This window comes from Macrobrachium rosenbergii, chromosome 16 (assembly GCF_040412425.1).
Source record: "Macrobrachium rosenbergii isolate ZJJX-2024 chromosome 16, ASM4041242v1, whole genome shotgun sequence".
NCBI lineage: Eukaryota > Metazoa > Arthropoda > Malacostraca > Decapoda > Palaemonidae > Macrobrachium > Macrobrachium rosenbergii.
In genome coordinates this window covers 35,701,969-35,713,692 of record NC_089756.1, presented here as the reverse complement: position 1 = coordinate 35,713,692, position 11,724 = coordinate 35,701,969, and positions in this window count along the sequence as shown.

Sequence of the window (11,724 nt, the reverse complement as noted above, 5' to 3'; positions counted from 1 at the left end):
TTTAACGCTCATTTGTTTACATTAGGTAAAGGCTGCAATGTATTTAGTCTTTATGGGAACCTTATGAATGCTTACAGATCTAAAAGCTGAGAGAGAGAGAGAGAGAGAGAGAGAGAGAGAGAGAGAAAGGTGCTTTTAAGCGTTGTTTTAACGCTCATTAATTGTTTACATCAGTTAAAGGCTGCAATGTTTTAGTCTTCATGGGAACCTTAGGAATGCTTACAGATCTAAAAGTTGAGAGAGAGAGAGAGAGAGAGAGAGAGAGAGAGAGAGAGAGAGAGAGAGAGAGAGAGAGAGAGAGAGAGAAATGTTTGAGACTACTTAGGTGTGAGCTTGACACTTATCAAGTTTCTGTTAGTTCAAACCAGGAGGTCAATTAATTTTGATAGGTAAAACTGTTCATAACGACTCATATTAAATTGTTAGTTTCACTTGCCATGGATATTATGGTTAAAATGTCCTGCCTGGTAGATAATGTCTTTTATTTGGAAAGAAAAAAATGCATCAACCAGATAAAAGCAAGTAACTTGTTTCCTTGTCAGTCACCCAGTAACCCATGATAAAGGCCACCTGAATTTTAATGTTTTTAACACCTGTACCCTCTCTCTTAGTCTTTATATCTATATATATATATGTATATATATGTCCCCATATATATATATATATTATGCATATATATATATATATATATATATATATATATAATATATATATATATATATATATATATATATATATATATTATATGTATATACATGTATATATACATTTATATATATATATGTTATGTGTATATGTGTATATGTATATGTATATATATGCATATAAAAATGAAGACAAAATCCACGAAGGAAAGAGAAACAATAGAGTGCTGCAAGGCCTTTCGACTTATCGTCCTTTACTTAGCAGAGTGAAGGATGATAAGTCGAAAGGCCTTGTAGCATTCCATTGTTTCTCTTTCCTTCGTGGATTTTGTCTTTATTTATATATTCATCACGTTCCATATTTTCGTGATTCAGTTATATATATATATATATATATATATATATATATATATATATATATATATATATATATATATATATATATATATATATATATAGTCGAGCATTAAAATAACCGTAAGAAAGGTAGAAAGTGAGAAATATAAAGAAAATTAGTGGGAATAATTTGTTAAACGTAAGTAAGGAGGATCGCACAGCAAATCAGTAAAAAAATGAGAAAATAGCTTTTGGAATTTGCATGAAAATTACCAATGTAAATAAAAAAAAAAGGAAATCTATAAACAATCCCAAAGTCTTCCATACTTCCCCCGTTCGTACGTACAAACACACGCGCAGTCAAGTGGACGGATAAGCCTGCTAGCTTTTCCTGGTATACCAGGCATGCGATAGATCACTCGTCAGATTATTTCCCAGATGATGACACATCCAAGCGCTTATCTCTCCTTGCAGGTAAAAGTATTTCGGCTTCATCCGCTTTTTTTATCTGTTGCAAATAGATAACTGATGCCACACCTCGAGGGTACCTCCCTGATACATTATACTAATTATGCATGACGTATCTAACTTTTTTTTTGTGACGGACTTTCTATATATATCTTTCTTTGTTTCTGCTCTCGCGGAAAAGAGAAGGATTTGCGGCTAGGGATTTTTTTTTTTTTTTGAAATATTTGCTGAAGGGGGAGATGGCGGAAGAGAAATGTGTCGGGGTTATGATTCTGCTATTCAAGATTATATTGGTGAATGCTTAAAAGTATGTAAATACATGTACATATGTATATATATACTGTATGTATATGTATATATTATATATATGTATTTGTGAGTGTGTGTAAATGTGTAAACATGTACATGCGTATTATGTATATTATATATATGTATGCATATGCATATGTAGATAAATATATAGTATATAAATATGTATATGTATATGCACACACACACACACACACACATATATATATATATATCGTAGTTATTTATGATTTTCCCATTCAACATTTGTTAGTAACTAGCCTTCGTGATACTGAAGTAACCTATTACGTAAGCATAATATTTATGACATGGTATTTTAGAATCCCTTGAATTTTCTGTTTATTAATACTTTTCAACTTTTCATAACCCGATCTTCAAAATATTTCCATTTTCTTAAGTAAACTTTTCCTAAGACAATTTCCCTTAATCATTCACCAACTCCAATGACCTATCAAGGTAAGGTAATACGGTGGCAAATTGTTGTCCATATTTATAACCTTCCCTTTTTCGAGAAGTGAGCCTGTATCTTATATCAGGATTAGAACCCAATATTTTAATTCTGTGTTGGTGACTTTCATGTGGTATGGAATATACTGTAGATAGATAAGAAAGTATGTATATAAATAGGTTACGCTAAGACAAGAGTTATAAACAACAGTTGCTGAACAACATTACTGTCAGTTTTTATATAAATTTCCCAGCAAATCTGAGATGAGTTTGGTAATATTAGATCATGGAACCCAATAATAATAATAATAATAATAATAATAATAATAATAATAATAATAATAATAAGGAAGAGATTGAAGAAATGGAATATATAGAAGTATGTGGCATTAACAGCATTAAGGTGAATGTATAACAAGAAACCATGAATTTTGGAATGAATAGATAACAGAGACATAAAATAAAAAAAAAAAACATATAAAGCTCTGAATGCCATATTAAACAAGTCGTGAAATCATTCTAAGAAAACAGGAGAGAAAACGGATCAACAAAAGAGAACAGATAAATTTCGGAATGGTGAGAAAGCACACAAACATTAGATACAGAAAAGACAGAGGTAATAAATGAAAACGCGTCACTACGAAAATATACAAGCAGTGGACTCTTCGTGGCTCCGTGTTGGTACACTCGCTAAGTAACCTTTTCAACACTTTCCCCCTCCTCGTGCCTCGTAAGGGATTTTGATATTCCATACAAATACCTCTTAACTTTATTTATTGTTCACCCTCTCCCGGGGGCAGGCACGGCGGGTGCGGAGTCCGCAGAGGTGACGGGAAGGTACGATCGCGTTGGAGATTGACCTTTATGGCCGCTGTTGTATTCCTTGCCTTCTTTTTGGTGGGCTGGAAGGGGCCTGGGCTTCGTGTGGGAGGGGGAAGGGGTGTGTGTGTGTGTGGGCATTACTGGCGCCATGCCCCGCGTGCGTGTGAGTTTTATATCTCTGAGAGACATACCCGGAGTTCAGAGTAAAACGGACCTGTTATACACCTTCAATTAAGCTTCAAGTATTTTTTTTTCTATCGATTCAAATCGCGCTAATTAGAATAGTAATATTCAGCGACCGGTCACGAATATGACGCATATTCGTGTACGCGTATATTATTCGTGCATCTCGCAATCATCAGTCGTGAATATACAAGTAAATATACAGGAGGACGAAGAAAAGAGAAAGTCGAGACGTTTGCATCTCATATTTATTCGAAAAGAGTTTGTTTATCGCTCCGTCTCACTTCTGCGCTTTGGGAAACTTGAAATTTAAAACTGCGCTTTGGGAAACTTGAAATTTAAAACTGCGCTTTGGGAAACTTTAAATTTAAAACTGCGCTTTGGGAAACTTGGAAACTGCGCTCTGGGAAACTTTAAATTTAAAACTGCGCTTTGGGAAACTTTAAATTTAAAACTGCGTTTTGGGAAACTTTAAATTTAAAACTGCGCTTTGGGAAACTTTAAAACTGAGCTTTGGGAAACTTTAAATTTAAAACTGCGCTTTGGGAAACTTTAAATTTAAAACTACGCTTTGGGAAACTTTGAAACTGCGCCTTGGGAAACTTTGAAACTGCGCCTTGGGAAACTTTAAAACTGCGCTTTGGGAAACTTAAAAAACGACGTTGTTGGGTTTTGCTTTCTTTCATTTAGGTTCATAAGATTATCGTTTGCTCAGCAACAATCTCTCTCTCTCTCTCTCTCTCTCTCTCTCTCTCTCTCTCTCTCTCTCTCTCTCTTCACATTTTCCGGACTGCCAGCACAAATACAGTTTAATCTAGTCTCTCTCTCTCTCTCTCTCTCTCTCTCTCTCTCTCTCTCTCTCTCTCTCTCTCTCTCTCTCTCCCCCTTTATGATAAGGAATCCACAATGGGGAAAGTACTGTATGTAAAGAGGCTGAATAAAACCTTCTTTCCCAGGATGCACAATACGAGAATAAATTATATAAAAATGCGGAGGAGTTTTTGTAATTTAGTGACCATGTAATTCGGTTCCGTAAGATTGGTATGTATTGTCAGCACGCATTGTTTTGATTTTACGAGACCACAAAAACAGGAGGTTACATGAAATGGAATAAGAATTCTGTGGTACCCTGAAGACAGTAGTTTCTGTAGAGCCTTTGGTTTTAAGGGAACGAATGTTGCTTTTCATCAGATATTCATGAACTCATAATGTAAAAGTTATTAAGGGTTTTCTTGTCATAAATCAGTCAAGCATCCTTTAAATTGTTTAACAATTTTATCAAGCAGTCGTGCAAATTCCTCTACCTGCTCTTGTTAATCTTGCCTTTTGTTTTCTTGACAAACACAACACTCTGCAATGTTATTAATCCATAAAACATCTAAACAGTTACAGACAAGCAACTTGCCAATGTTGCTGGTGGAAATATGCCCAGTTGATGGCTGTTTATCAGAGGAAGACTGGACAGATTGAAACGTTGATCATGCCTAGACCAGATTTAAGCTATGAACGTTGAAGGTAGACCATATTTAAGCTCAGATCAGTGGAAGATAGACCAGCTTTAAGCTCTGATCAGTGTAAGACTGGACAGATTTAAACTCTGATCAGTGGAAGATAGACCAGATTTAAGCTCTGATCAGTGGAAGATAGACCAGATTTAAGCTCTGGTCAGTGTAAGACTGGACAGATTTAAGCTCTGATCAGTGGAAGATAGACCAGATTTAAGCTCTGACCAGTGGAAGACTGGACAAGTTTAAGCTCTGAGCACTGGAAGACAGGACAGATTTAAACTTTGATCAGTGAAGACTGGACAGATTTAAGCTCTGATCAGTTGAAGACAGAGCAGATTTATTACTGTAGCAGTGTTAAGACGTTGCTGTTGCCAATATTTTTCGAGATGAATGCTATATTGCTTGTGCAGTCTTCAGAAAAGCGAGAAGGCACAATCTCAGCAAAAGAATATCAGCAGTTCTTAAAAAAGGGCTGGTCTTGATATCTTGAATTTCGTAGAGCTAGGAAGATTGGAGTGAGTGGCGCGGTGTATGTGGTTGGTGCGATGTGCTTCTGATGAGACGTCTGTCTGTGTGCGTGTATGAAGCAGCCAGTGGATAGAGAGAGTCCCGCACTCGGGGTCTCTTGTTGATTCTGCAGTTGCAGTAAAAGGAAAGTGACTTTAGTCTTGATTTTACCTGGAGCCAGCCATAGCTAATTAGTAATTGAATATATGAATAATATATATATATATATATATATATATATATATATATATATATATATATATATATATATATATATATATATATATATATATATATATATAGATAGAGAGAGAGAGAGAGAGAGAGAGAGAGAGAGAGAGAGAAGCATTCCCATGAATAGGGAAACAGAGTGGAACGGAAACAAAGAACTAACAATCGACCAATATCTTTAGTTTACTTAAAATTGCCTGAAGGAAAGTAACCGAACTCTCTCTCTCTCTCTCTCTCTCTCTCTCTCTCTCTCTCTCTCTCTCTCTCTCTCTCTCTTTTTGCGATCAGGTAGTTGAAATGCTTGTAATTTGCCTTTTCACGCCGTTCGTTCTGCACTGCCGGCAGAGCAGAACCATCAGGAGTTGGAGTGAAATATCCGTAGATTTGTCGATAGCGGGGAAAAGACGTCAGGTCACATTTGCAATAGATGATTATCTATAGATGGTTGATGCCAAGTTGCTAAGTCAGTGTGCGGATTTCTTAAAGCGTTTCTTTTTCATGAGAGAGAGAGAGAGAGAGAGAGAGAGAGAGAGAGAGAGAGAGAGAGAGAGAGAGAGAGAGAAAAGAAAGTTGGTCTGAAAATCTAAATCTTCGGTAGGAACGGCTCTAGTTTTACAGAGAAACCTTTTTATTATTTCAATAGTTTTGACTACTTAAAGCCTTTTAAAAATTGATGTAAGCATTTTAAAAAGAGCACCTTTTCGGGAATATATGTTCAGCGCATGTGCTAGCTTTTATACGCCTGGTCTGTTGGTAAAGCGTCTTTATAATTTTATTTTTTCCGTCATATATGGACCCAGACTGTTTTTAACAAGTTACCTTGTTTTCATTCTTTTTCGATAATTTGCGATTGTTTTTGTACATCGTTGGCGTACGTTAAAAGCTAATATTTTTAATATTTTTAAAATATTTGTCTCTTTTTATATTTTAAAGATTTTTTTTATATTTTCCCGTGGTACAGATGATTGATTTTCCAATGCCTTTTATATGCCTTTTCGTGACTTTTTTTTTGCTGTTTGTAATATATTTACTGACGACAGGTTTTTTTTTTTAAGTGTCTTTTGCATTATCAGTAAAATTTCATGCCTAATCGTTACTTAGCCTCTGCTTCTCATAGCTCAGTTTATTTCTCTAAAAAACCCTTCATGTTTACATACATACATACATGCATACATACATACATACATACATACATACATACAGAAACCACCCTCCTTACAAAACGAGTTACGTTCCTGACGGCCGTTTGTATGTTGGTTACTGTATTCTCCATGCATATTTCAGTACAGTATGACATACTAGTAAAATCAATACAGTGCTGTACGATTTTTCATCATAAAACACAAGACACTGTACATACAGTTCTATATATGCAGAACAGGCGTTCAAAACAAAATTTGAACTTACATGTGATAAAGGTGGAGCGCTCTGAACACAGGTTTAATTTACCATCCCGTTTGTTTGCATCTATGAATGTTTGTAAGTTGAATGTTTGTAAGTAGGGTGGTGTCCGTGCATACATACATACATACATACACCCTTCCGTGGTGTCTTACCGCCGTGGAACTTTCTAAATTTTAGGTCAACTAGTAGAGCATAGCAGTACCAAAGGGGAAGAAAATTGCTTGGAAATGCTACTAGATTTTCCTCTTTTCTCTGCCATGGGAAACCTTTTTTTTAGTTCTTTGACTCTTTTTTGTTTTGTTTTGTTTTATCCATTAGGTAAAAGATTAAGGTTTCGTAGGCTTTGAAATTTTTTCTTGTGTTTGAATGTATACCGTTTATTTTATATGTATATATATATATGTATATATATACATTACATTTAATATATATAATATATATATATATATATATATATATATATATTATTTAATATATATATATATAATATATATATATATTTTGTGTGTGTGTGTGTGTATCGTGTCTGCATGTTTATAAAAGTTATGTTGGACGTATGCTTTATGTGACAACGAAAATATACAGAAGAATCTAAAATTCTTTGCATTTCTGTCTTTCTTGTTTTGTAAACAAAAGCCATTTTCAGACTCCATTATTATTATTATTATTATTATTATTATTATTATTCTTCTTATTATTATTATTATTATTGTTGTTGTTGTTGTTGTTGTTGTTGTTGTATTCAGTAGATTAACCCTATTCATATGGAACAAGCCCACCAAAGGGGCCACTGACTTGAAATTCAACTCCCAAAGAATATTATGGTGTTCGTTACGAAGAAGTAAGAAGAAGTAAAGGGAAATACAGAAAGAAAAGAACCATTCCATTCTCATTCGCTCTCTTTTCCGCTTGATCTTGATTGCACTATTTCTTCCAGGAGATCTCCAAAGCTGGAAGTGAGTTTTCGGGAGGAGAATAATACGAACCAGGCCACAATCCACCCCAGAAGGCTCCCGGAGCTTCTGACTGAGTCCTCCAGAAGGTTAGGTCGACACTTACGCTGTGTTTTGCTGTTTGTTCTTTTATTTATTTTTTGGATCTGGGAGATGCCTGTTATGACATAACCGGTATGCTGGTATAGTGGTTAGTGTCGTGGTATGCCACTAAGATGTTGCGGGTTCGCGTCTCTCCCAGGGCGATGAAAAATCACTGGCTCTGTATCATGACCAGTTACTGATGCAGTGTGTGGGGGTCTGCGGTGGGAGGTTGAAACCAACGTTCTTTGGAAGCTTGAATCTCAAGTCAGTGGTCCCTTTGGTGTGCTTGTTCCGTGTGAATGGGTTTCATCTACTGAAACAATAATAATGTTGTAAGGGTTAGAAAAAAAAGTATACCTTAGTTTAACCAGACCACTGAGCTGATTAACAGCTCTCCTAGGACTGGCCCGAAGGATTAGACTTATTTTACGTGGCTAAGAACAAATTGGTTACCTAGCAACGGGACCTACAGCTTATTGTGGAATCCGAGCCACATTACAGCAAGAAATGAATTTCTATCAACAGAAATAAATTCCTCTAATTCTTCATCGGCCGGCCGGAGACTCGAACTCGGGACTAGCAGAGTGCTAGCCGAGAACTCTACCGACTCGTCCAACGAGGCACTTGTAAGGGTCAGAGAGAATATTAGAGCGTTATTCAGGCCGTCTGCATTCCTGAGTTCAATCCTAGCGGAGGGGTCCTTGGGATTAAAGTCTTTCTTTAGTGACGATTTATATGATTTTCGCTGCTTTTAATAACTTTTGCATTCAGTCTACACAAACTCTAAAAAAATTTTTTATTGGGTATTTGCGTTCCTACGTCTCCGATACGAGATAATCATGACGTCATCACTGGACATTCAAACATCTTGTGGTGAAAATAAAATAGGTTAAGTTATCGCTAGGAAAATCAAAATAATCTTCAAGTTTGTAATTTAGGCCTCAAGAGCAGCGCGCGTTTCAGCAGCTTTTCACCGGAGCAATTTTATTTTTGTTCCATGGAGTTCTTTCGCTGGGAATTTTTGTATACTAAATTTTTTTTTTATTTTTAGAGATATTAATAACATAATAACCAGTATCTTCTGAAGCTGTCGCCACCAAGAAAACGTTCCATTATTTTCATAAAAATATCCATTGAATGTTGATATCACTGCCAGCGAAGATGGTGGGAAGCTAAGTTAATACTCATGTCTGTATGCGCGTTAGCATGATAATAATAGAACGGGCGAACATAATTTGATTAAACTCGCCAGGTGTATTCAGTAAACGACCTTCTTGAAACTATCAACTTTTGGAAAGAATTTGTCCACAGTTGATGTTTTGTCGCCATGAAACCCATCCCGCCCCATTACCAGATTTACCGATTTCCGTTAGTTCAGTTGCTTTCGAGGGACATGCATGTTTGTGGTGTCATTTTCATGTTGCATGCTCATTACTCATGTTGAATAGATTCTTACATTTATTGGTTAAGACTTTCCTTCACTGTTCGAAGTGTATTGCTAACAAAATTGGCAGGAATTTCTGGTTGCAATTGTGCATTTGTGTTTATGTGCGTTATAATGATTTATTAAGAACAGGTGAACGGATTTGTATTAAACTTGGCAGGCATAGCATGTTCATTGGGAAATCTTTTCGAAAGTATCTGCAGAAAATACCGTTTGATTTGTAAAAAGGCTTGGCATTATAGGCCTATATCTAATTTCAGTTTACGCTGACTTGCAACATTGTACACCCTTCAAACAATACCTCTGTATCATTTTCCACCTCTCCTTTCTTTTCCTCCAAAAATATTTTCTATTTATAATCAACAAAAGTAAACTGACTCTATTTGAAACCCGCTTTAGCTGAATCATTAAAATGGCATAAAAATACGTGAAAACTGGGGGATGCAGGATTTTCCCCAGGGCGAGTTTTCTCTAATCAAAGCGCTAAATTCCTTCATCGATTTTAATCTGTACTTCAACATCAACGAGCTCTTATTGTGGCGCGAGCAAGATAGCGCCCGCGAGCGCTCGTCCTTCTCGAAACGATGACACGCAAGATGCGTGTCGAATCTCCGAAGTGAGAGGAGAGAGCATGACTTTCAGCTTCGCACTGGCTATAGTTACCCTTCCCCGCCAGGTTCCCGTTTTCTTCCGCGACGCCACACTGCTACTTAAACAGCAGGGGAATTGGCTGCTTGAGGAGTTCTCATGTGCCAGTTCAATTATCTCTGGGAGATTTCAAGGCAGATCTGGAACATGATTTGATGGTTTGGTTTTTATTATCTGCTTTTGTTTTGCTGTATAGTGTTCGTATAGCCTTTTATATACATACATGTATACCTACACACATATATGTATACATATATATACAGTATATATATTATATATTTTTTTCTCTCAAAAATCATGGTTTGATGGTAATGCATGTATGTTGCTGAGTTCATCCTAAAATCAATCTGATGGTCATCAGATAACGGTAAGGTCACGTTCGGTAAACTTGGCATAAACAAAAATATAATTCATTTTCTATACCCCACCGAGTAAGCTGGTGACCTCAGGTTGGATTTACCTTTTTAATTTGTTTTCTTAATTTACTAGTTTTATTAGTTTACCAAAATGAATAATTGTTCTTTTTAACACTGATGTCAAAATGTGAGATCTGGCTATTTACATTTTCATCCATTTTAATCTGTCCGTCCGCACTTTTTCTGTCCGCCCTCGCATCTAAAAACTACTGAGGCTAGAGGGCTGCAAATTGGTATGTTGATCATCCACCCTCCAGTCATCAAACATACCAAATTGCAGCCCTCTAGCCTCAGTATTTTTTATTTTATTTAAGGTTAAAGTTAGCCATAATCGTACTTACGGCACCGATGTAGGTACCAACAACACAGGCCACCAGCGGACCGTGCCTGCGTTTCACGGCCGCTGCTAAGAATTTTATGGGCCGTGGCTGAGGCCGCCACTGGACCGTGGCTGAGGCCGCCACTGGACCGTGGCTGAGTTTCATGGGCCGCGGCTGAAAGTTTCATACAGCATTATATGCTGTACGGAAAACTCGATTGCGCCGAAGGAATTTTGGTGCATTTTTTACTCCTTCATTTTCTTTTCGTTGTGTTTTCTTGTGATCTGGCACATACATACATACATACATACATACATACATACATACATACATACATACATTTTTATATATATAGATCATACCCATTTTCGCGTTCGTCTCTCTGTTTTATCTCTTTTATAAGACCCAAGTGTCATGTCCGAATGTAGAGACGTTTATGGAATCTACGACAATATTTTTCATTGTCTTTCATTAGCTTCTAGTAAAGTAGTTCATTCACGTCCCCTCAGCGTCTAATGATACTCATCATCCTTAACCGAAACTTTTTGAAACTTCGTAAATAATTTTGGAAAAACAAGACCATATTAGTCAGCAAATCCTTTTCCATATTTTTTCACATTTATTATGTGATAGAGTGCTCATGTATATATTTTTTTAATTTTATGATAAAGTACATCTATTTTTTCATTTCTCTAATGTTATTTTTACAATTTTTACAATAAAGTACATCTATTTTTTTCAGTTCTCTAATAAAGTACATCCATGATATTTTTACAACTTTATAATAAAGTACATCTAATTTTTTTCAGTTCTCTAATAAAGCATATCCAAGCTATTTTTACAATTTTATGAAAAAGTACATATATTTTTTTCAGTTCTCTGATAAAGCATATCCAAGTTCTTTTACAACTTTATAACAAAGTACATCTATTTTTTTCAGTTCTCTAATGAAGCATATCCAAGTTGTTTTGACAACTTTATAATAAAGTACATCTATTTT